The sequence below is a fragment of the Phocoena sinus genome, chromosome X, assembly GCF_008692025.1.
Source record: "Phocoena sinus isolate mPhoSin1 chromosome X, mPhoSin1.pri, whole genome shotgun sequence".
Lineage (NCBI taxonomy): Eukaryota > Metazoa > Chordata > Mammalia > Artiodactyla > Phocoenidae > Phocoena > Phocoena sinus.
In genome coordinates, this window is record NC_045784.1 from 17,837,454 (window position 1) to 17,864,563 (window position 27,110).

Genomic DNA, 27,110 nt, shown 5'->3' on the forward strand with positions numbered 1-27,110 from the left:
ATGGTTCTCAAACGTGAGTATGAGTCAGTCGGAGGGGGCTTGTTAAAACACATTACTGGGCCCCAGCTCAGAGTTTCTGATTTCGTAGGTCTGGAGTGAGGTCAATTAATGTGCATTTCTAACAAGTTCTCAGGTGATGCTGATGCTGCTGGCCTGGGAGCCACACATCAAGAGACACTGGGAGAGCAGCAGTGCCATATCACCCAAGTGTGAATCCTGGCTAACTATACCTACATGATCTTTGGAGCATGCCATCCTCACCTCATCCAAAAACTGTGCATAATGAGAGCACTATGGCAGAAACTGCTAGCCAATGACTAAACCTTTGTTTTCGCCTTCCTGGGCCTACAGCTAGGCAATTGTTGGTGTTAGATGTGGACCTGTGACTGAGATCTAGCGAAGGAATATGAGCAGAATTATTCCAGAATATGTGCATCATTTCCAGGCCTGACTCCTAACGACTCCCACACACATCCTTCATGCCCTTTCACTTCTGGCTTGCAGCAAACGAGCATGGGAAACTTAGAAGCATTAAGTTGAACACACCAGAGTCACAAGATGGAAGGAGGCTGGATCCATAAAACAAGACTTGGAAGAGAGCAGCCCGCAGAACAGCAACACCCATTTAGGCTTTACATGACAGAGAAGTTGATCTATTCTTCTTCTTGGTATTCTGACAGCTAGCATGCCATCTGAGACACAGTTGCTCAATAAATGATTGCTTAACTGACACAGAAAAACTTAAGGAATAGATCAGTCTAAGAGCAGACCTGATTGGAGATAAGCTCCACAACATTGGAGATATTTAAGCAAAACCAGAGGGATGCCAATGAAGGGTTCTATAGAAGGTAAACCTAGGGTAGGGGGAGAGGGAATAGGATGAAGGCAGTCAAAAGGTACAAACATCCAGTTTTAAGATAAATAAGTATCGGGGATGGAATATACAACATGTTAAATATAATTAACATTGCTGTATGTTATATATGAAAGTTAGAGTAAATACTGAGAGTGCTCATCACAAGGAAAACATTTTTTTTCTGTTTCTTTAATGTTGTAACTATATGAGATGACGGATGTTTACTAAACCTATTATGGTAATAATTTCACAATGTATGTAAGTCAAACCATTATGCTGTACACCTTAAACTTATACAGTGCTGTACGACAATTATATCTCAATAAAACTGGAAGAAAATAAAAGAAGATACTCCTCAATAGGTAGAAGGTTAGGTAAGATCGTCTCCGGGGACCCTTCCAAATATAATATTCTGTGATGTTATGCCCTAAATTTAAATGACTAGGATGCAACTTTTGAGAGCTGTGTCTTTCTCCCCAGCTCCGTTATGTTCCACTCCTTTTTTCCCTTCTTTTCCAAATGTTTCATCTTTCCTTGGTAATTATTCAATCAGCATTCACTGAGCACATAAAATATGCCCAGGCCTGTCCACAAGATACTTGGCACCTAGTTGGGGAAAGTGCTTGTGAAACAACAACACATTTGAAACAACTGATAAACAATACCAAAGAGATCATTAACTGCTACTATAAAATGTGAGCAAGTTGCTTCAAATGTATTACTGTGCATGATAAAGCATATCAGCCCACTGGACAGGCAATCAAAAAGCTCAAATTCAACTTTCTTTCCTGTAGATAAGCTGTACAAATGTGGGTAAATCATTTAACCTCCCTTCTCCTGTCTATAAAATAAAAATAACAATTCTGTCCAATTTACTAAGGAGCAAAACAGGAAAAAAATTGATTCACGAGTTAGAGAGCATGATCCTTTGGAATAGAGTGCTCTATTTTGGAACCTATTGTTTGAATTCAGCCTTACTTGCATTGCTTGTTACTCTTTCTACATGTAATCTGAATTTTTGTTGTTAGTGACGGTTCATCTAAGAGTCCTTCATTCCACCTGCCTGCAGTACCCAAAAAACTGCCTGTTTGTGATCATGCTGGAAAAGCACAATAGGCCTCTGGTCCTCCACAGCAAGGAATGTGATCTCTTCATTTCGGACTTATGCCCCCTTCAGTAGCCAGTTGTCACCACTGCTGCCGACCTGCCATCTGCTTGAGTTCAGGGTGCAGGCAGGAGATTCAAATGTTTCAGCAGGACTGGTTAGGCCAGCAGCTGATGACCAACTTGGTGATTATATTTCGTGAGCATTATTTCATGTTCTGGTAGATATACTAAATATCCTTTCATATCTAAAGAGATGGCAAAGAAAAGTGACAAAGAGGAACATTTAATGTTTTTCTAAATGAACATAATGTAATAATAATTGATGTAAAATTGGGCCAGTTCGCCCTGACTAGCTGAGCTTCTTCCCTGCCAGCTGTAAATGCTGCCTCCAGCTGTATTCTTTTCATGGGGAAACAGTTCAAGTTTCTTACATTTTTATCAGAGTCGTTTTAAAACCATTTCCAAAATGTTTTCCTCTGGTTCTGTTTTAAAGATTTTTGCATCTGTAATATATTGCTTAGATATTTTCCCCCAGTTAAACTACTTGAAAAAGAAATGAATGAAAAGTTCTATTTCAGCTTTTCCAAAAGTTTGACTCCATTTCAGATGGCCCCTTGGATCTCTGTGAGCTGTATTTATAAAAGGTCTCTTGTCTGATAATTCTTTTGTATTCCAAACTTGTTACAATGTTATTAAGAACAGTGAACAGAGACTCGGGAAAGAAAATTAAGTATTTCACTGTCCTGTGTTTTTAACTTAGCTATAGAGGAAGGACTTTTCCACAAATGCTGTAAATCAGTGCCTCTTAGACTTTAACGTGCATAGGATTCACCTTAGGAGCTTATTAAAATGCAGATCATGACTCAAGAGTTCTGGGGTAGGGCCTGAGAGTCTGCATTTCTAACAAGTTCCCAGATAATGCTGATGCTGCTGGTCCAAAACTCTAAAGTTTAAGTCAACTTTCAGCTTCCACCTCTGTCTCAACAGATCTTGGGGTGAGAATCAGTTGAACCAGTTTTTCACAACTCTTTACAAAGGTAAGGAGATTTACTTTAAGTTTTTAAATTCAATAAAAATAAAGTGGGGTCAACACCAAGTTGTCCTGGTAAGATGGGGTCAATCTGGAAAGATGTCCTGGTAAGAATGGGTCAAAGATACATGAGATTCAATTAAAGAAAGAAAGCAAATTTATTCTGTATGGCATTCAGAAGTGGAGTAAATAAAATACTATTAGAGGCTGTTTTGTAAAGACCTATTCTGTTTTGGTTGGTACAACCTCTGGGTGAAATCTTCTCCCTAGGATTCTAAGAAATATTCTTCACTCTAGATGTCTTGCTTCCTATTGAATTTAGTTGCTTGCTCAAGAATGTAAACATAAACAGACAATGGTGTCCTTAATCTCTTTAATCCAAGAAGCTGTCTGACCTCTGTCTTCCAATTTAGGAACCTCTTTCAGCAAAATTCTCAGATTGCTAAGGAGTACTTAGTCTTTCCAAGTTGTTATATCTACACTGAAAGAAGGGATATACTTTTCTCCAATCTCTACTTCTCGCATCTTTAGATGCCCATTTTCAGTTATCCAGTGCATTAATAACCATTAGTCATTTTACAGGCAAATTTGAACTTATTAATTATGGAAGTTCATTCCACAAACAATGGAAGAACCTCATGAAGTCTATTAACCCCAGAGAAGGACAGTCACCTAAAAAAGGTAACCAGAAAGACAGAAGGAATGTAATAAAGAATTGATTAAAAAAATGAAGTTGATGGTTGTGTTGCCAAAGTTGCTCCAGGTTTTTGCTCAAAACCCATCAACCCCCACACCCCACCACCTTTAGCAGGACTACTTTGCTCAAAACCTGCCAACCCCTGCAACCTTTAGCAGGAGTTAACGTAAATCTTTAAGTTAAAGTGTCCAGAGATAAGAAAGGAAGCTACAAACAAACAAACAAAGAAACAAGATGGAACAAGCTGGGACCAAGATGGCTATGAATCTGACCTCCTGCAGACCCTGAGTCTCATTATTCGCTGATTTTACTACATTAGTATATTAAATGACACACCTACCAGCAGCCATGACCAGATATTAATAGGACCCAGAGAGAATACAAAGTGGGTGGCACCCCACTCCCTCGGAAAAAGCCCTGCCCTTTCCCCGGTAGAATAATGCATATACATTCCCATCATTAACCTCACTCCTCTTCCCTTTGCCTTCACTCTTTAAAATCAAGTCCCTCTCACCAGGTGGGGAAGAAATGATCTGTGAACTTAGTTCCCCTTCTCCATTCTTTGGCCACTGAAAAAAGTGCTGTGCCGATCTCAGCTTTGGTTTCGTTATTTGCCTACTAGAACCCAAACGGAGGCAGAAGGCTTGGCCAGGCTAGGGCCCGAGCTGGGTCCATACAACTTAATTTGGTAACAGTTATTTCTCTCACTTACCCTTACCTGCTGAGACTGCCCATGCCCATCTCTTCTTTACCAAATGGCAGGTAGAAAAGGACAACTGGAAGAAGCAAATGCTTCTTCCTACCTGTGTTTTCTACCCACCTCTATTCCTCCTGCTACTCTTTATTATTTCAGAGTTTGTCTGACATAGTTATTCAGTCAGGTTCTATGTTATTACTAATTTTACAGAGCCAATGGCTAGTGTGGTGCTGTGACATATAATGGATGCTCAATAAATATTTGCTAAATGAATGAATGAGTATATTACCCATATGGTAATTCATTATTTAAATCTTCTTGCACCTTTTCCTGAGTCGGTAAGAGAATGGAAAAAATACACATTGACATTTAAACACATATGTACACTGTAAAACTGGAATGAGTAATCTATTTGGTTTTTATTCAGAATAAGGGATAAAAATGCATTTCTTTTAATTAATTTTCTGAATACCAAGACCAGTGAAATGCCTTTTCATACTTAGCAGAATCACTTAAATATTGGGCTGGCCAAAAAGTTCGTTCGGGGTTTTCCATGTTACAGAAAAATCCGAACGAACTTTTTGGCCAACACAATATTTGACCCGGGAAGTGGTTTATGACTCAGACAGCTTTTCTTAATTTAAAAGTAAAGATCACATCTCACTTATCTGACTTTGGAGCTCTTGGTACTTTGAAATCACTACTATCTGTGGTAGACACTGAGGTGCTACCCTGATTTCCCTTCAGTGAAGGATTTGTTGCCTCAGCTGCTGGCAGTGCTGTTGGCAGGCAGCCTTCAGCTGTCAGCCCCTTCATGGCTGCCTCAGCTGCAAAGAGCCATCTGGCCCAATTCCCCTAACCCAATGACCCGCATCCAATGAACAATCAATGCAAGAGTAAAAAGATGTGGCCATCCTGACCCAACTTGGAACAACTCTGAAGAGCCATTCTAGTTTCAGAGCTCTCTGTAAGGTAGGCCATGGCTGTTGTCAGGCCTACCTTGTACCTCAACTTCTCCCTCTTTCCAAGCCCTGCTCCCTTCCCCTATGCCCCAACGGCACTCCCTAATAAATATTTTGCATGTCAAACTTCACCTCAAAGTCGGCTTCCTGGGGAGCTCTACCTATGATAATATTATTTCCATGCTCTCCTTATACAAAATACTGAAAATGTAAGTATCCACTGAAGAAAAAGTGCTGCATTGTGTGGAGTCTGCTCTCTGAGAGGACACTTGTTCTGGGTCAGAGCTACTTGACAAAAATCCACATTGCCGGGCTTCCCTGGTGGCGCAGTGGTTGGGAGTCCGCCTGCCGATGCAGGGGACGCGGGTTCGTGCCCTGGTCCGGGAGGATCCCACATGCCGCGGAGCGGCTGGGCCCGTGACCCATGGCCGCTGGGCCTGCGCGTCCGGAGCCTGTGCTCCGTGGCGGGAGAGGCCGCAGCAGTGAGAGGCCCGCGTACCACACACACACACAAAAAAAAAAAAAAAAAAAACATAAAAAAATCCACATTGCCAAGGTTACTGTTCCCTAGTACATTTTGATTTCATCGTTATGTTGATGACACAGGGGAGTGGACCAGGAGTCATATTGACATAGTGATTCCCTTATAGTGGAAAGAGCCTCATTTGAGGTTCTTTCCTTGTACTACAGGGTTAGAGTTGGTACTAGTTTCTAAGTTGACCTTCCTCCAATCATCCCATGCTAACATGAACAAAGCTCTGGAAATTTCTCTTCTTCCCTGAAGAAACTACGTAGCACCCAGAAACATGTGACTTTGGAAGACCAACCTTAGAAATTTTCTCTGGATTGTTAATTCACCCCATCACCAGTCCTTCTGGGGCTCTAGTCTGCTTGCTTTGTAGTCTTCCCTCCCAAATTTATTTATGATGTTTATATGATGTACTGATCATTTCAGGCAGAGAGGGGTAGGGAGAGATCTCCATGGTGAGAGTTCTTTCGGTTGTCTCCATGGTGATCTCTGCATAGCTAATAAATCTACAACTTAATTTTATTTCTTATCTTGAAATCACCAATGGCTTCAGCTTTGGAATATGTGTGGGTGAAGCCATCAGGGCTCATAGTGCAACTTGCAAAGCAAGTAGTGCCAAGCTTCATTAGAGACTCAGTCTATCTTTTCCATTTCTTTTTTTCCCTTCTTTAGGAACTGAAGGTCTCATATGTTTTGTACTTTGTTTCCTCCCTACACCTTCATTATAAAATAGAGACTAAGGTATAAATAAATGACAAAGCAGTGTATTACCTTCATCTAGGGGATTGCTTTTTAAATGGAAACAAGGGAATGAATCTCTAAGGAAGTTCAGGAATCGAGAAAATATGTGAATGGGGAAGAGCAAGAAGAGGCTGGGGAAAACAAAACCTATCCATTGATTACTCTGTACTCCATTTTCCCCATCTGTAAAAGGGGACAGTAATATTATCTACCTCCGAGGGTTGTTGAGTGAATTAATAAGATATGACATGTAAAGTGCTTAGAATAATATTTGGCTTGTTCAGTTACTGCTATTTTTATATTAATATTTATTTTTATTCATAAGGACAGATTAGGAAAAGTTCCCTTCTTCACATTTAACCTGAAGTATTAAATTACCAAAAGTCTGGTCTTTCCCTTTTTGGGGAAGTTGTGAAGCCTTGCTATTCAAACAGTGGTCCAAGGACCAGAAGTATCAACCACAGCAGGGCACTTGTTAGAAGTCCAGAATATCAAGCCCCACTCCAGATGTACTAAAGCAAAATCTGCATTTTAACAAGATTCTCTGGTGATTCTTACACATATTAAAATTCGAGGAGCCTTGAAGTAGGTATTGATGTCCCAAATTGGGACTCTGGAATCAAAGAGACCCAAGCTCAATTTACTAGCTGTGGGACCTTGGGCAAGTTACTTAGTATCTCTTAGTCTTAGGTCCCTCGTGTGTAAAATATGGGATAATCACATCTAGTTAGTAGGGTTGTGGTGAGGATTAAATGTGAAACTATGTAAAGTACTTACTGATGTGAGTGCTGAGCAAATACCAAGTGCTTTATGAATTGTGGCTGTAACTACTCTCAAAACAATCTCCAGACTTTTGAAACATGTAGTTTCAAGCTCCCAAGGGCAAAGAACTCGACTTCATCCAGCGCAGGATTGTTCATACATTCATATGATTTTAAAGATACGCAAGGAATGTTAGGGATCATCTTAGATAAATCAAAAGAAGAAATGGTTAGGTCTATTTTGTATTGGAAAGCTTGGTTGGTGGGGGAAAGATTTTCCTTTGTATCTCTGAGTCTTCCACTGCCCTGCTGGGTAAGATACATTCAGGTTAGACACAGAGGTGATCAGCTGGCCATGACAGGTAGAGGAGTACCAACAGGTATAGCCAAGCATTTGAATCTTTTAGACATGATTCTCCTTGCCAGTGAAGGTGAACAGCTTGCTCAGGTCTATGAACTGAAAATATAACACTCCCAGAAACTCTTTGAAGACTGGAAACAGAAGTTGTTGAACTCGGATTGGCAAGCACAGGTTCTACATTCTCAAATGTATTTCACTTTCATCTCATGGTTAAGAGCTGGGGCTCAGGCATCAAATCACTAGGGTTCAAATTTCATCATATGTAAAATAGGGATTTGTTATAGCTCCTCTCTCTAAAGATGTCCAGGAGAATTTAGTGAGATAATCTATGTAAAGCTGTTAGCACAGTACCTGGTTTAGAGTGAGCTCTCAATGTTGTAATTATCACACTTGCTGCTTCTGCTTTCCCTAGAATCCTACATTTGGTATGTCTGGGTCCAGTCTATTTTCTTGAACTCAACAGTGATTTGGGAGTTACATCCAGCCTCTAACTAGATCTATCACAACAGTTTGGTTAGAAGAATTAGAGTTAAAATTATGACACACCAATGGAAAGGGGAGACTACTTAGTAGGAGGTTTCCACATAATGCTCAGTCATCTAGGAAGTGCCCTTGGGAGAACAAATTTCATTGATGTTAAAGTGCTAGTACAGCCAGGCTCTCAGAGACTGTTAGCCATTTTCAGGCTTTTAATGAGTTCCCCAAGGAGAAGCAGAAGCTACCACACCAGCAAGCCTTTCCTCACACCTGAATTGTTTATCATTCAGTTGCTGGTGCTCTGGAGACTAACATACTGGTACTCTTTGCTACAGAATACTGAAACAACAAACTTGACAAATTCTTGATCAACAAGTGCTGGCAATGCAGACCCATTTAGAAATGGAATGGAGTGGATAACGTGAAAACTTGGACTATTTTCCATGGGACTTCTGGAAATAGAATATAGTAAGGAATTGGGATACTTAAGTTACCTGAACTAGTCAATCTACACTGGGACAAATGACAAGGTTTTGAATGTACTTCCACAGCCTGATTGAAATATTACTTTGAGTGTAATCAGTACTAGATATCAAAGGAACCTCATCACAGGATCTTCTGTGTTTAAGAAAGAAAGCTCCCCTGTTTCCCACATTGTAATTCATTAACATCCCACCATCTCTCCACAGAATGGTCTGTGTTTTCTATCCAACAAGAGAACCAACCTACTCTCTGGGGTAGGATTGAGTCACAAAGAGAAGAAAAACGGGGGGTGTTGGGGGAGAAGGCAAAACATGGAGCAGAATTCTAACAAGCTTGCTCAGTCTGACAGGACTGGTTCTAATGAATTTTACAAGATTTTTAAAGTATTCATAAGTTTAAATAACATTTTTGGTGACAAAATAATATATGTTCCTTGCTGAAAACAGAAGAGTATTAAAAAAAATAAATTATTCATAATTAAACCACCAGAAGTTAACATTTTGATATATTAAATTCTGGGCAATTTTCTCTGTTTATATTAGTTCTAATTAACATAACTGGGATTATTTATAAACATGATTATTAATGGCTATGTAATAATCCATAATGTGTCACAATTTCGACATCCTTGGGCATTTAAGATATTTCCCAAATTTTTGCTATTATAAATAATATTGTGACAAATCTTTTTTTAAATTGAAGAATAGCTGATTTATAATATTGTGTTAGTTTCAGATGTACAGCAAAGTAATTTGGTTATACAAGTATATGTATATACCTATATTCTTTTTTTTATTCTTTTCCATTATAGTTTATTGCAAGATATTGAGTATAGTTCCCAGGGCTATACAATAAATTCTTGTTGTTTATCTATTTTATATACAGTATATGCATCTGTTAATCACATGCTCCCAATTTATCCCTCCTCCCCGCCTTCCCCTTTGGTAACCATAAGTTTGTTTTCTAAGTCTGTCTGTTTCTCTTTTGTAAATAAATTCATTTGTACTATTTTTTAGATTCCACATATAAGTGATATCATATTTGTCTTTGTCTGACTTAATTCACTTAGTATGATAATCTCTAGGTTCATCCATGTTGCTACAAATGGCATTATTTCATTCTTTTTTATGGCTGAGTAGTATTCCATTGTATATATACATACCACATCTTCTTTATCCATTCATCTGTTCATGTATACTTAGGTTGCTTCCATGTCTTGGCTATTGTAAATAGTGGTTTGAACATTGGGGTGCATACATCTTTTCAAATTAGAGCTTTCATCTTTTCCAGATATATGCCCAAGAGTGGGATTGCTGGATCATATGGTAACTTTATCTTTAGTTTTTTAAGGAACTTCCATACTGTTTTCCATAGTGGCTGCACCAATTTACATTCCCACCAACAGTGTAAGAGGGTTCCCTTTTCTCTACACCCTTTCCAGCACTTAATTTGTAGACTTTTTGATGATGGCCATTCTGACCAATGTGAGGTGATACCTTGTCGTACTTTTGATTTGCATTTCTCTAATAATTGGTGATGTTCAGCATCTTTTCACATGCCTTTGGCCATCTGTACGTCTTTTTTAAAGAAATATCTATTTAGGTCTTTTGCCCATTTTTTGATTTTTTTGTTTGTTTTGTTTTGTTATTGAGTAGTATGAGCTGTTTCTATATTTTGGAAATTAAGCCCTTGTCGGTCGCATCATTTGCAAACATTTTCTCCCGGTCCATAGGTTGTCTTTTTGTTGTTTTTTTAAAATTAATTAATTAATTTTTGGCTGTGTTGCGTCTTTGTTGCTGCGCATGGGCTTTCTCTAGTTGCGGCGAGTGGGCGCTACTCTTTGTTGTGGTGTGCAGGCTTCTCATTGCGGTGGCTTCCCTTGTTGCGGAGCACGAGCTCTAGGCACGTGGGCTTCAGTAGTTGTGGTTTGCACGCTCCAGAGTACAGGCTCAGTAGTTGTGGCGCACAGGCTTATTGGTCCACAGCATGTCGGATCATCCCAGGCCAGGGCTCGAACCCATGTCCTCTGCATTGCAAGGCAGATTCTTAACCACTGTGCCACCAGAGAAGCCCTGTCTTTTCGTTTTGTTTATGGTTTACTCTGCTGTGCAAAAGCCTGTAAGTTTGACTAGGTCCCATTTGTTTATTTTTGCTTTCATATCTATTGCCTTGGGAGACTGACCTAAGAAAACATTGCTATGATTTATGTCAGAATATTTTGCCTATGTTCTCTTCTAGGAGTTTTATGGTGTCATGTCTTAAGTCTTTAAGCCATTTTGAGTTTATTTTTGTGTATGATGTGAGGGAGTATTCTAACTTCATTGACTGACATGCGGCTGCCCAGCTTTCCCAACACCACTTGCTGAAGAGACTATCTTTTCTCCATTGTATATTCTTGCCTCCTTTGTTGAAGGAAAAATCTGGACAAATCTTCTTTTGTAAAACTTTGCCTGGCTATCCAATTGTTTCCTTAGGATAGATGCTTAGAAGTTAAATGCCTCAATGAAAGGGTAGGAACATATTTAAGATTCTTAGTACAATTGCCAAGTTGTTTCACAAAACGATTGTCCCAATATATCTTCCCATGAGCAATGTATAAACATGCCCTTCCAAGAGCACTAGTGACTACATGGAGTGTTATCTTGGATCATTCTTTTCTAATTTCACGGTCAAAACCATTATCTCATTACCTTACCATTCTTTTATTTTTTAATGCAATTTATCATTTCACACATAAATATATTGACCATTTGTGGGTTATTTCTTTTTCTTTTGTGATTTGTTCATGACCATAGCCCGTATCTTCTACTGGGCAGTTAGTTTTTTCTCAATGTTTTATTAGCATCTCTACATATTAAAACATATTCGTTCTTTATTATATTTTTTGCACTTATATTTTACCATTAATTTTAATTTATGGTGGATTTTCATTGTTATCATTGCACAGAAATTTGGAATTCTCATGCAGTCAAATCTGTTTGCCTTTTCCTTTAAGATTTTTTCACATTGCTTTTATTCTTGTAAATCTTCCCCCATTTGAAGAACAAGTGAATATTTACCCATACTTTCTCTTAACCAGCAAAACCAGTTTTATTAACTATAAAAATGCTTATTTGAAGGTAGAATGTGGTCAGAATGATTTCACTTTCCTCACTATAACTAAACTAGTCGTAAAGCACAAGAATTTGGTGACACTCATGAATTGACTATAGATATTTACCATCTCAGGACTTCAATGAAATTACCTTTAAGATGATTTCACAGAGTACTTGAGAAAAAAAGGATCAAAAAGATGTCAGATATAAGTGAAAACATACCATATTTGCCTTTCTCTGTCTGACTTATTTCACTAAGTGTGGAATCTAAAATATAAAATGAACAAACATACCACAACAGAAACAGACTCACAGATACAGAGAACAAACTAGTGATTACCAGAGGGGTAGGGATAGGGGCAGAATAGGCAAAGGGGATTAAGGGGTACAAACTACTAGATATTAAAAAAAAAAAGTTACAAGAATGTATTGTACAACACAAGGAATATAGTCATACTTTGTGTGGAGTGTAATCTGTAAAAATATTGAATTACTATGTTGTACACCTGAAACTAATCATATTGTAAGTCAACTATACTTCAATTAAAGAAAAAAACATGTCAGAAAAGAATAGTAACTGTTATAAAAGTGAAATTGTAACTAAACCCTTCAGAGAAGTTCCATACTTCTGATTCATTGAATGGAACAACTTTATATTATCCTTGTCATCATTCAGTTAGCTTCATTTGCAACAAATATTTAAGAAATATCAAGTACTCAGATACCATCATAGTATATTACCAAAACTGTCTAATACTGATTGACTCTGCAAAGGCCTTTCTTGCAATGCAACAAACACACTTCAAAATAATTGAAGACACTACAATTGTAAATTTGTTAACAAATTTTAACCCAATAATCCATGTTTCCATAATGAATACACAAACAGAAAAATGTATGAACTCACATAGAGTAAACACATGAAAAGAAGACAGGGATGGAGAGAGGAGGGGTGGTAAAAAGGCAGCTGAATTCATTAGTTCCTATAAAAGTCTAAAAATATTTCCACCCAAATTTATTCTCTGAAAAATGAAAGAGATGCGTAAGACTGTGCCCACGTCAGAGAAAACAGAATCTACATCGAGAAGGAGGAGGGGAAAGCCCTGGTTGTCAGGAAGCCACCACAGTCTCTGCCAACACCATTATCAGTGACAGCTGGTTTCCAAAAGAGTACCTTCAAGGAACCATTAATCAGAGAATGATGGGGACGACAAAAGGCAATGCTTCTCAACTATTTAGCATACTGTTAGCAATAGATTCCCATGGCATATATACTATGTGCAGGAATAGTGTGCTGGACCGCATGTTCTCAATAAATATATGGTAGATTGGGGGAGACTGATTGCACTAATAGTCCCAGTTTTTAATGCATCCTTGTATCCATGCCCTTTAATAGTGCCCTCTCACACTGCCTTTGGGCCTGACCATGTGACATGCTTTGACCAAATGAATAGTTACAAACTTGATGCAAGCAGAGGCTTGAAAAGCCACTACTGTGGTTCTGATTTCAGTAGGCCTGGAATGGGCAGGGTGCAAGCATGTGCATTTTGAAAATACTCCTTAGGTGATTCAGATATGCACTCTTCTTTAAAAATCTCTGACTTAGAATGTTCCACAAGTCCTAAAGACTGTGAACACAGTATCTCAGGATTGTTATATAGTCCTAAGACCTTAATACCTGAGAGAAGCTTTCATGGAAATGGATTTTCAGATTCTGAAACCACTGAAAACTCTTGATGTTATCCAGCCTGTAGCACTAAAATAATATAAATTGTTTAATAAAGTAATTTTAGAGCTGAAAATGTGCTTAGAAATCTAACTCACTTATTTTGCAAAAGAAGACACTAACTCCACCTTAAGGAACAGTGGTAGCACCAGGGCCAAATCCCACGCCTCTTGGTTTTCACTTCATCATAGAAAATCTAAAAAGTATATTTTCAAATGTTAGTTTTAATTTCATCTACTACTACTTTTTCTCATCAGCCCTAATTTCACTAAAATGAATTAATTTAAGATTTATCTCCTTTTATTTTTTCCACTCAGTAGTAGAGATGCTAATAAATGTGAAACAGTAAAAAATAAGCTTCTTCTAGTGTCAGGAAGGAGGAACAACAACAGGAATTGGCAGGTGTAAAAGATCTGGGAGAAGAGGGTTCTAGACAGAAGAAATAGCAAGTATGTATGAGGAAGAATAAGAGGTTCATAGGGCTTGAGTGAGATAAGAGAGGCAGAAAATTGTAGGAGATGATGGCAGAAAGATTAGCAGTCCCTGTCCTATACTTACTCGGGTTCACCTCTGTCTCTCACTGCAATTATTTGCAAGTTCTTTGATAACTACAATATATTTGAGTGAGATTTCTAATTTCCAATAATGGGAGACTCAGTTATTCTGACCAAACCGCCAGAGGAAAACAAAAAAATTGAGGGAAGGACTTTTGTTTTTTGTTTTGTTTTGTTTTTTTCTTTTACAAATCTCTTACAAAGCAAAAGATCTAATAACAAAAGCAAAATAAATCAGGAATCCAAAAAGTGCACAAGGAAGCCACTTCTACACTGAGGGCATTGCATATGTTTTTTTTTTAAAATATCTTTATTGGAGTATAATTGCTTTACAATGTTGTGTTAGTTTCTGCTGTATAACAAAGTGAATCAGCTATTCATATACATATATTCCCATAGCCCCTCCCTCTTGTGTCTCCCTCCACCCTCCCTATCCCACCCCTCTAGGTGGTCACAAAGCAACGAGCTGATCTCCCTGTGCTATGCGGCTGCTTCTCACTAGCTATCGATTTTACATTTGGTCATGTATATATGTCAATGCAACTCTCTCACTTTGTCCCATCTTACACTTCTCCCTCCCTGTGTCCTCAGGTCCATTCCCTACGTCTGCATCTTTATTCCTGTCCTGCCCCTAGGTTCTTCAGAGACATTTTTTTTTTAGATTCCATATACTTGTGTTAGCATATGATACTTGCTTTTCTCTTTCTGACTTACTTCACTGTGTGACAGACTCTAGGTCCATCCACCTCACTACAAATAACTCAATTTTGTTTCTTTTTGTGGCTGAGTAATATTCCATTGTATATATGTGCCACATCTTCTTTATCCATTCATACGTCGATGGACACTTAGGTTGCTACCATGTCCTGGCTATTGTAAATAGTGCTGCAATAAACATCGTGGTACATGTCTCTTTTTGAATTATAGTTTTCTCAAGGTATAGGCCCAGTCGTGGGATTGCTGGGTCATATGGTAGTTCCATTTTTAGTTTTTTAAGAAACCTCCATACTGTTCTCCATAGTGGCCGTATCAATTTACATTCCCAACAACAATGCAAGAGGGTTCCCTTTTCTCCACACCCTCTCCAGCATTTACTGTTTGTAGATTTTTGATGATGGCCATTCTGACCAGTGTGAGGTGATATCTCATTGTAGTTCTCATTTGCATTTCTCTAATGATTAGTGACACTGAGCATCCTTTCATGTGTTTGTTGGCAATCTGTATGTCTTCTTTGGAGAAATGTCTATTTAGGTCTTCTGCCCATTTTTGGATTGGGTTGTTTGTTTTTTTGATATTAAGCTGCATGAGCTTCTTGTATATTTTAGATATTAATCCTTTGTCAGTTGCTTTGTTTGCAAATATTTTCTCCCATTCTGAGGCTTGTCTTTCCATCTTGTTTATGGTTTCTTTGCTATACAAAAGCTTTTAAGTTTCATTAGGTCCCATGTGTTTATTTATTTATTTTTAACATCTTTATTGGAGTATAATTGCTTTACAATGGTGTGTTAGTTTCTGCTTTATAACAAAGTAAATCAGTTTTACATATACATATGTTCCCATATCTCTTCCCTCTTGCATCTCCCTCCCTCCCACCCTCCCTATCCCAACCCTCTAGGTGGTCACAAACCACTTAGCTGATATCCCTGTGCTATGCGGCTGCTTCCCACTAGCTAGCTATTTTACGTTTGGTAGTGTATGTATGTCCATGCCACTCTCTCACTTTGTCACAGCTTACCCTTCCCCCTCCCCATATCTTCAAGTCCACGCTCTAGTAGGTCTGTGTCTTTATTCCCGTCTTACCCCTAGGTTCTTCGTGACCTTTTTTTTTTTTCTTAGATTCCGTATATATGTGTTAGCATACGGTATTTGTTTTTCTCTTTCTGACTCACTTCACTCTGTATGACAGACTCTAGGTCCATCCACCTAACTACAAATAACTCAATTTCATTTCTTTTTATGGCTGAGTAATATTCCATTGTATATATGTGCCACATCTTCTTTATCCATGCATCTGTTGATGGACACTTAGGTTGCTTCCATGTGCTGGCTATTGTAAATAGAGCTGCAATGAACATTTTGGTACATGACTCTTTTAGAATTATGGTTTTCTCAGGGTATATGCCCAGTAGTGGGATTGCTGGGTCATATGGTAGTTCTATTTGTAGTTTTTTAAGGAACCTCCATACTGTTCTCCATAGTGGCTGTATCAATTTACATTCCCACCAACAGTGCAAGAGGGTTCCCTTTTCTCCACACCCTCTCCAGCATTTATTGTTTCTAGATTTTTTGATGATGGCCATTCTGACAGGTGTGAGATGATATCTCATTGTAGTTTTGATTTGCATTTCTCTAATGATAAATGATGTTGAGCATTCTTTCATGTGTTTGTTGGCAATCTGTATATCTTCTTTGGAGAAATGTCTATTTAGGTCTTCTGCACATTTTTGGATTGGGTTGTTTGTTTTTTTGTTATTGAGCTGCATGAGCTGCTTGTAAATTTTGGAGATTAATCTTTTGTCAGTTGCTTCATTTGCAAATATTTTCTCCCATTCTGAGGGTTGTCTTTTGGTTTTGTTTATGGTTTCCTTGCTGGGCAAAAGCTTTTAAGTTTCATTAGGTCCCATTTCTTTATTTTTGTTTTTATTTCCATTTCTCTAGGAGGTGGGTCAAAAAGGATCTTGCTGTGATTTTGGTCAAAGAGTGTTCTTCCTACGTTTTCCTCTAAGAGTTTGATGGTGTCTGGACTGACATTTAGGTCTTTAATCCATTTTGAGTTTATTTTTGTGTATGGTGTTAAAGAGTGTTCTAATTTCATTGTTTTATGTGCAGCTGTCCAGTCTTCCCAGCACCAGTTACTGAAGAGGCTGTCTTTTCTCCATTGTATATTATTCCTCCTTTATCAAAGATAAGGTGACCATGTGTGCATGGGCTTATCGCTGGGCTTTCTATCCTGTTCCCTTGATCTATATTTCTCTTTTTGTGCCAGTACCATACTATCTAGATTACTGTAGCTTTGTAGTATAGTCTGAAGTCTGGGAGCCTGATTCCTCCAGCTCTGTTTTTCTTTCTCAAGAAAAACTTTGGCTATTCGGGGTCTTTTGTGTTTCCACACAAATTGTGAATTTTTTTGTTCTCGTCTGTGAAAAATGCCAGTGGTCGTTTGATAGGGATTACACAGAATCTGTAGATCACTTTGGGTAGTATACTCATTTTCACAATGTGGATTCTTCCAATCCAAGAACATGGTATATCTCTCCATCTTTTTTTATCATCTTTAATTTCGTTCATCAGTGTCTTATAGTTTTCTGCATACAGGTCCTTTGTCTCCTTAGGGAGGTTTATTCGTAGATATTTTGTGTTTATTGTAATGGTAAATGGGAGTGTTTCCTTAATTTCTCCTTCAGATTTTTCATCATTAGTGTATAGTAATGCAAGAGATTTCCGTGCATTAATTTTGTATCCTGCTACTTTACCAAATTCATTGATTAGCTCTAGAGGCTTTCTGGTAGCACCTTAAGGATTCTCTATGTATAGTATCATGTCATCTGCAAACAGTGACAGTTTTACTTCTTCTTTTCTCACTTGGATTCCTTTTATTTCTTTTTCTGCTCTGATTGCCGTGGCTAAAACTTCCAAAACCATGTTCAATAAAAGCAGTTATAGTGGGCAACCTTGTCTTGTTCATGATCTTAGAGGAGATGGTTCTAGTTTTCAACCATTGAGAATGACGTTGTCTGTGGCTTTGTCACATATGGCCTTTATTATGTTGAGGTAGGTTCCCTCTATGCCCACTTTTTGGAGACTTTTTATCATAAACAGGTGTTGAATTGTGTCAAAAGCTTTTCCTGCATCTATTGAGATTATTATATGGTTTTTATCCTTCAGTTTGTTAATATGGTTTATCACATTGATTGATTTGCATATATTGAAGAATCCTTGCATTCCTGGGATAAACCCCACTTGATCATGGTGTATGATCCTTTTAATGTGCTGTTGGATTCTGTTTGCTAGTATTTTGTTGAGGATTTTTGCATCTATGTTCATCAGTGTTATTGGTCTGTAGTTTTCTTTTTTTGTGACATCTTTGTCTGGTTTTGGCATCAGGGTGATGGTGGCCTCGTAAAATGAGTTTGGGAGTGTTCCTCCCTCTGCTATACTTCAAAAGAGTTTGAGAAGGATAGGTGTTATCTCTTCTCTAAATGTTTGATAGAATTTGCCTGGGAAGCCATCTAGTCCTGGGCTTTTGTTTGCTGGAACATTTTTAATCACAGTTTCAATTTCAGTGCTTGTGATTGGTCTGTTCATATTTTCTATCTCTTCCTGGTTCAATCTTGGAAGGTTGGACTCTTCTAAGAACTTGTCCATTTCTTCCAGGTTGTCCATTTTACTGGCATATAATTGCTTGTAGTAGTCTCTCATGATCCTTTGTATTTCTGCAGTGTCACTTGTTACTTCTTTTTTCATTTCTAATTCTGTTGATTTGAGTCTTCTCCCTTTTTTTCTTGATCAGTCTGGCTAATGGTTTATCAATTTTGTTTATCTTCTCAAAGAACCACGTTTTAGTTTTATTGATCTTTGCTATTGTTCCCTTCATTTCTTTTCATTTATTTCTGACCTGATCTTTATGATCTCTTTCCTTCTGCTAACTTTGGGGTTTTTTGTTTCTTCTTTTTCTAATTGCTTTAGGTTTAAGGTTAGGTTGTTTATTTGAGATTTTTCTTGTTTCTTGAGGCAGGGTTGTATAGCTATAAACTTCCCTCTTAGAACTGCTTTTACTGCATCGCATAGGTTTTGGGTTGTCGTGTTTTCACTGTCATTTGTTTCTAGGTACTTTTTGATTTCCTCTTTGATTTCTTCAGTGATCTCTTGGTTATTTAGTAGCATATTGCTTAGCCTCCATGTGTTTGTATGTTTTACCGTTTTTTCCCGGTAATTGATATCTAATCTAGTCTCATAGCATTGTGATTGGAAGAGATACCTGATATGATTTCAACTTTCTTAAATTTACCGAGAATTGATTTGTGAACCAAGATATGATGTATCCTCGAGATGTTCTACGAGCACTTGAGAAGAAACTGTATTCTGTTGTTTTTGGATGGAATGTTCTATAAATATCAATTAAGTCTATCTGGTCTAATGTGTCTATTAAAGCTAGTGTTTCTTTCTTTATTTTCATTTTGGATCATCCGTTTTTTGGTGAAAGTGGGGTGTTAAAATCCCCTACTATTATTGTGTTACTGTTGATTTCCCCTTTGTTTGCTGTTAGCATTTGCCTTATGTATTGTGGTGCTCCTATGTTGGGTGCATAAATATCTACAATTGTTATATCTTCTTGGATTGATCCCTTGATCATTATGTAGTGTCCTTCCTTGTCTCTTGTAGTCTTTAAAGTATATTTTGTCTGATAAGAGTATTGGTATTCCAGCTTTGTTTTGATTTCCATTAGCATGGAATACCTTTTTCCAACTGCATGGAATATCTTTTCCCAACTCCTCACTTTCAGTCTGTATGAGTCCCTAGGTCTGAAGTGGGTCTCTTGTACACAGCATATATTGGTCTTGTTTTGCTATCCATTCAGCCAGTCTGTGTCTTTTGTTTGGAGCCTTTAATCCATTTACATTTAAGGTAATATCAATATGTATGTTCTTATTCTCATTTTCTTAATTGTTTTGGGTTTGTTATTGCAGGTATTTTCCTTCCTTTGTGTTTCCTGCCTAGAGAAATTTCTTTAGCATTTGTTGTAAAGCTGGTTTGGTGGTGCTGAATTCTCTTAGCTTTTGCTTGTCTGTAAAGCTTTTAATTTCTCCGTCGAATCTGAATGAAATTCTTGCTGAGCAGAATAATCTTGGTTGTAGGTTTTTCCCTTTCATCACTTTAAATATGTCCTGTCACTCCCTTCTGGCTTGCAGAGTTTCTGCTGAAAGATCAGTTGTTAACCTTTTGGGGATTCCTTTGTATGTTATTTGTTGGTTTTCCCTTGCTGCTTTTAATATTTTTTCTTTGAATTTAATTTTTGATAGCTTGATTAATATGTGTCTTGGTGTGTTTCTCCTTGGATTTATCCTGTGTGGGACCTCTGCGCTTCCTGGACTTGACTGACTCTTTCCTTTCCCATGTTAAGGAAGTTTTCAACTGTAATCTCTTCAACTATTTTCTCAAACCCTTTATTTTTCTCTTCTTCTTCTGGGACCCCTAGAATTCGAATGTTGGTGCATTTAATGTTGTTCCAGAGGTCTCTGAGACTGTTATCAACTCTTTTCACTCTTTTTTCTTTATTCTGCTCTATGGCTGTTATTTCCACTATTTTATCTTTCAGGTCACTTATCTGGTCTTCTGCCTCAGTCATTCTGCTATTGATTCCTTCTAGAGAATTTTTAATTTCATTTATTGTGTTTTTCATCATTGTTTGCTCTTTAGTTCTTCTAGGTCCTTGTTAAACGTTACTTTTATTTTTTCCATTCTATTTCCAAGATTTTGGATCATCTTTACTATCATTACTCTGAATTCTTTTTCAGGTAGACTGCCTATTTCCTCTTCATTTGCTTGGTCCAGTGGGTTTTTACGTTGCTCTTTCATCTGCTGCATATTTCTCTGTCTTCTCATTTTGTTTAACTTACTATGTTTGGGGTCTTCTTTTCACAGGCTGCAGGTTCGTACTTCCCGTTATTTTTGGTGTCTTCCCCCAGTGCGTGAGGTTTGTTCAGTGGCTTGTGTAGGCTTCCTGGTGGAGGGGACTAGTGCCTGTGTTCTGGAGGGTAGGCCTGTATCTTGTCCTTCTGGTGGGCAGGGCTGCATCCGCTGGTGTGTTTTGGAGTGTCTGTGAACTTAGTATGACTTTAGGCAGCCTCTCTGCTAATGGGTGGGGCTGTGTTTCTGTCCTGCTAGTTGTTTGGCATGGGGTGCCCAGCACTGGAGCTTGCTGGCCGTTGGGTGGAGCTGGGTCTTAGTGTTGGGACGAAGATCTCTGGGAGAGCACTCGCCAATTGATATTACGTGGGGCTGGGAGCTTTCTGGTGGTCCAATGTCGTGGACTCGGCCCTCCCACCTCGGAGGCTCAGGCCCGACACCTGGCCGGAGTACTAAGACCCTGCCAGCCACATGGCTGAGAAGAAAAGGAAGAAAGAAAGAAAGAAAAAAGGACAGATCCCTAGGACAAATGGTAAAAGCAAACCTATACAGACAAAATCACACCAAGAAGCATACACAAACACACTTACAAAAAGAGAAAAAGGAGACAAAAGAAAATATATATATATTTAAAAAAAGGAAGACAGCACCCAAACTAATAAACAAATCCACCAATGATAATAAGCACTAAATACTAAACTAACACAAACATAAAACCAGAAACATATTAGACACAGAAAGCAAACCCCAAGTCTACAGTTCTTCCCAAAGTCCACCACTTCAATTTTGGGAACATTCATTGTCTATTCAGGTATCTTCAGATGCAGGGTTTATCAAGTTGATTGTGGGGACTTAATCTGCTGCTCCTGAGGTTGCAGGGAGAAATTTCCCTTTCCCTTCTTTGTTCGCACAGCTCCTGGGGTTCAGCTTTGGTTTTGGCCCCACCTCTGGTGTAGGCCACCCTCAGGCGTCTTTTACCCACCCAGACAGGAGGGGCTTAAAACAGCAACTAATTAGGGCTCTCTTGCTCACTCAGGCTGGGGGGAGGGAGGGGTACGGTAGTCATAATTGGAATGAGGGGTGAGCCTGAGGCGGCAGAGGCTGGTGTGACATTGCAACAGCCTGAGGTTTGCTGTGTGTTCTCCCGGGGAAGCTGTCCCAGGATCATGGGACCCTGGCAGTGGTGTCATGCAGAGGCTCCCAGGTGGGTGTGGATAGTGACCTGTGCTTGCACACAGGATTATTCATGGCAGCGGTAGCAGCGTTAGTGGTTCATGCCCCTCTCTGGGGTCTGAGCTGATAGCCGCGGCTCACGCCCATCTCTGGAGCTCGTTTAGGCAGTGCTCTGCTTTCTGTGGGCACACTGGGAAGGAATCCCCTCTCCTCATGCACCCCAAAACATAGGTCTTTTGCCTCTCTGGCAGGTCCAGACTTTTTCCCAGACTCCCTCCCGGCTGGCACACTAGCCCCCTTCACGCTGTCTTCACACAGCCAAACCCAGTTCTGTCCCTGGGGTCTGACCGAGCTTCAGCTCCCAGCCCCTAATGGGAGAGAAGACAAGCCTCTCATGCTGGTGAGTGCTGGTCGGCACAGATTCTCTGTGTAGGAATCTCTCCGCTTTGCCCTCTGCATCCCTGTTGCTGCGCTCTCCTTCATGGCTCTGAAGCTTTCCCCACTGCCCACCCCCTGTCCCCGCCAGTGAAGGGGCTCCCTAGTGCATGGAAACTTTTCCTCCTTCACAGCTCCCTCCCAGAGGTGCGGGTCCTGTCCCTATTCTTTTGTCTCTGTTTTTTCTTTTTTCTTTTGCCCTACCCAGGTATGTGGGGAGTTTCTTGCCTTTTGGGAAGTCTGAGGTCTTCTGCCAGCATTCAGTAGGTGTTCTGTAGGAGTTGTTCCACATGTAGATGTATTTTTGATGTATTTGTGGAGAGGAAGGTGATCTCCACGTCTTACTCCTTCACCATCTTCCTTATTATTTCTCGGATATTTCTGTAAAATAAAAATGTTTATTGTGATGGTCTCACAGGATTAGGAGCATGGAGAACAAAGCCCAAGGCCCATAGAAGATGGGAAGTCTATTAGGAGACTGTCTGCATAAAAAGCTATGACCTCAAAGGGCTACACCCTCAAGGAAGGGTAAGTCGTCTTTCAGGCTGGAATCATGTCATCTGTGTGGTCCAGGGAACTTAAAAATTGAACTTGGATTAAAGTAAACAATCCTACTAGACCGGTAGTAACTTCAGGCATTTGGTAGAAACAAATCCAAGTTCTTTCTGAAGGAATTCACTTTCATTCTTTGACTTAAATTGTTCTTACAGGTAATTTTCAGATACAGTGAACAGCAAATACTCAAGGACAACAAGGCACACAAATAGAACTATAATGACTTTATATATTAGAATTATTAAATACAGACTATAAATAAACCATACTTACTATAAAAATTTATATCGAATTTTTAAAAAGAAAATATTTTAAAAAACAATTATTACATTTTGCACATAAAAGGCATTAAATAAATATTTGTGGATTTAAGTTAATAAACATCTAGCTTTTTCCATGATGTCAACTACTACTTCATTCACTCATTTTATCCAACAAACATTTTTGCCTATTCATGGTGTTCTGTGCAATGTTTTCAGTATGAAGGATACAATAGTAAACAATATGCACACAGGGTTCTTGCTCTCAAAACTCTCACATCTATGGGGAAGACATATAGGTAGACAGCCAAAAATAACCTGGTAGGATTAGTACTCCCTCAAGGACTACAATAGGACCAGATAATTGAACATATTCACAAGACTCCCAAGAGCCTCCCAAGCACAGCTCCCCATGGTCCTTCTTATTCACCCAAGGAGGTGAAAGACTTGTCCAATGAGTCTCTGTTTAGGGAGAACTCCCTAAAAGGTTCCAGCAGATTCTTCCATGACCTTCTGGTCACATAACCAAGCCCGACTGTTAAACTGGTTACACCAGCTGTAAAGCACCAACAAACTGGCCCTAGATCAGGAATAAGACAAGGGTACCCACTCTCACCATGCCTATGCCAGAGCAATCAAGCAAGAAAAAGCAAGAAAAGCATCAGAATCACAAAGGAAGAAGTAGAATTTTCTCCATTTGCAGATGATATGATTTTATATATATAAAGTCTTAAAGATTCTGCCAAAAAACTGTTAGATCTAATCAACGAATTGAGTAAAATTGCAGGATACAAAATCAACATACAAAAATCATTAGTGCTTCTCTACACTAATAAATGAATTATCTGAAAAAGAAATAAAGAAAAATCCCATTTACAATAGCATCAGAAACAATAAAATACTTAGGAATAAATCTAACCAAGTTGGTGAAAGATCTCCACACTAAAAACGATAAGACACTGATGAAGGAAATTGAAGAAAACACAAATGGGATGATATCCTGTCTTCATGGACTGGAAGAATTCATATTGTTAAAATAAGATATGTTAAAATACTATGCAAAGCTATCTATAGATTGAATGCAATCCCTATCAAGAGTCCAATGGCATTTTTTTTTTACAGAAATAGAAAAAACAATCCTAAAATTCATTTGGAACAACAAAAGACTGAATAGCCAAAGCAATCCTGAGAAAGAAGAACAAAGCTGGAGGAATCACACTTCTTGATTTCAAACCACATTACAATGCTATAATAATCAAAATAGTATACAAAAAGATATATATCAATGGAACAGAATTGAGAGCCCAGAAATAAACCTTCGCATATGCAGATAACCAACATTTGACAGGGGAGCCAAGAATACTCAGTGGAGGAAAGACAGTCTCTTCAACAAATAATGCTGGGAAAATTGTATATTCACATGCAAAAGAATGAACCTAGATCCCAACCTTACACCACTCACAAAAATTAACTGGAAATAGATTAAAGACTTAAATGTAAGACCAGAAACCATAAAACTCCTAGAAGAAAACACAGGGGAAAAGCTCCTTAACACTGGTCATTTCTTAGATATGCACAAGCACGCAAAATAAGAAATAAACAAGTGGGACCACATCAAATTAAAAAGCTCCTGCACAACAAAGGAAACAATCAACAAAATGAAAAGGCAACTTACAGAATGGGAGAAAATATTTGCAAACTACACATGTGATAATGGGTTAATATCCAAAATATATAAGGAACTCATATAACTCAGTAGCGAAAACAAAATAATTCAATTAAAAATTGAGTGAAGGACCCAAATATACATTTTTCCGAAGGAGACATACAGATGGCAAACATGCACAGGAAAAGGTGCTCAACATTACTAATCATCAGAGAAATGCAATTTAAAACCACAAAGAGATATCACCTCGCATACATTAGACTGGCTATTATCAAAAAGATAAGAGATAACAAATGTTGGCAAGGAAGTGGAGGAATGGGAACCCTTCCACACTGTTGGTAGAAATCTAAATTGATGCAGCGCTATGGAAAACAGTATAGAAGTTCTTCAAAAAATTAAAAATAGGACTACCAACATTTTCCAATAACTGACAAGGTGGCAGAAGTGGAGCAAAAGAGGCAGACCTTCCATAAGTCCACCTACCTCAGGCGTGGACCTCAACCATCTGCTGGACAAGTCCTACAAGCTGCTCATGCAGTTGTACTGCGCCCGGCAGCAACCGCGGCTGAATCCGGCCTGCGGAGGAAGCAGCACTCGCCGCTTAAGTGCCTGAGCAAGGCCAAGAACAAGGCGCCACCCACAGAGAAGCCTAAGGTTGTTAAGATGCACCTGTGGGACATGATCATCATTCCCAAGATAGTGGGCGGCTACAAGGGCAAGATCCTCAACCAGGTGGAAATCAAGCCTGAGGTGATTGGCCACTGTATGGGCAAGCTGTCAATCACCTACAAGCCTGTGAAGCACGAGCTGCTCAGACATCAGGGTCGCCCACTTCTCCAGTTTCATCCCCTTCATGAAGCCTGCTTGGCCAATAAAGGCACAGACTGCTCTAAAAAATAAATAATTTTAAAAAATAAATAAAAATAGGACTACCTTATGATCCAGCAATTCCACTTCTGGGTATATATCCAAAGGAAATAAAATCACTGTCTCAAAAAGATATCTGCACCCATGTGTTCACTGCAGCATTATTTACAGGACAAGAAAACGCCTAAGTGCCCATCCACATGAATGGATAAAGATGTCTTAAGATAGATATATATGAATATTATTCAGCCATTAAAAAAGGAAATCTTGCCATTTGGAACAGCAGGGATGAGGGCATCATGCTAAGTAAAATAAGTCAAATAGAAAAAGACAAATACTGTATCATCTCACCTATACATAGAATCTAATAAAACCGATCTCATAGAAACAGAGAACAGATTGGTGGTTGCCAGAGGTGGGGAGTTGGGGAGGTGGAAGGGGGCCTGGGTGAAGGTGGTAGAAAGTACAAACTTTCTCTTATAAAAGAAATTTGTTCTGGGGATGTAATGTACAGCATGGTGACTATAGTTAAAAATACTGTATTGCATATTTGAAAACTGCTAAGAGAGATCTTAAAAGTTCTTACTACAAGAAAAAAAAACTGTAACTATGTGAGGTGATGGATATTAACTAAACTTATTGTGGTAATCATTTCACAATATATACATATGTCAAATCATTATGTTATACATCTTAAACTTATACGATGCTATATGTCAATTATACCTCAATAAAGCTAGAAGAAAAAAGTTAAAATAAACCTGTCCTAAGTGCTGCTAGGGGAGTTTCAAACTTTAAATAGCATGTTACACATCATTAGTTAGCCCACTGCCCTTATCTTGGCCAAGAGTCAGTGTCAGTCAGTGTCCCAGTCTAGCTGTAAAATAATTTTATTCTTCGCAGCGAGAAAATGCTGCTTAAGCCAAGTCTTGAATAAATAGGCATTTATGCTCATTGTGAATTTAGTACTGCCACATATTTACCTGATAGTCAATAAATATTAAATACTTGTTAGTTGCTACATGAAGAAAGAAGAATAATTTCTGACTAAATTCTATAGTAGTTTAAAATTTTCTTTCTTTAGCATTTGTATTACCTGTAAAGTCTTTTGGCAGCATGTAAGATTTTAATATCTTACTATTTTGGGAATGAGCTCATTTTAGATCTAAGAAGAAAGATTTATTCTTACAATAACAAAAGCTACTTTTTTTAGATCATTCTGTTAAGTGCTTTAAGTTTGTTATTTTACTGAATTTCGACAATCACCCTGTGTGGTATCTATGTCACATCTGACTTGTTGATAAGGAATAGATCCAGAGAGGCTACATAAGTTGTCTAAAGTCATACAGCTAATAAGAAGGAGAGGTAAGCACCAAAACAAGATCAGCCTAACTCCATAGCCAATGCTCTACAACTACAGCAGATTCTGTCATGCCCCAGTCACATCCCTT

General features: G+C 38.6%; 1 pseudogene; it reads left to right on the top strand.

Moving 5' to 3' along the window:
* On the top strand, positions 1–25,692 carry LOC116747797 (annotated as a pseudogene).
* Positions 25,693–27,110: the final 1,418 nt, after the last annotated feature.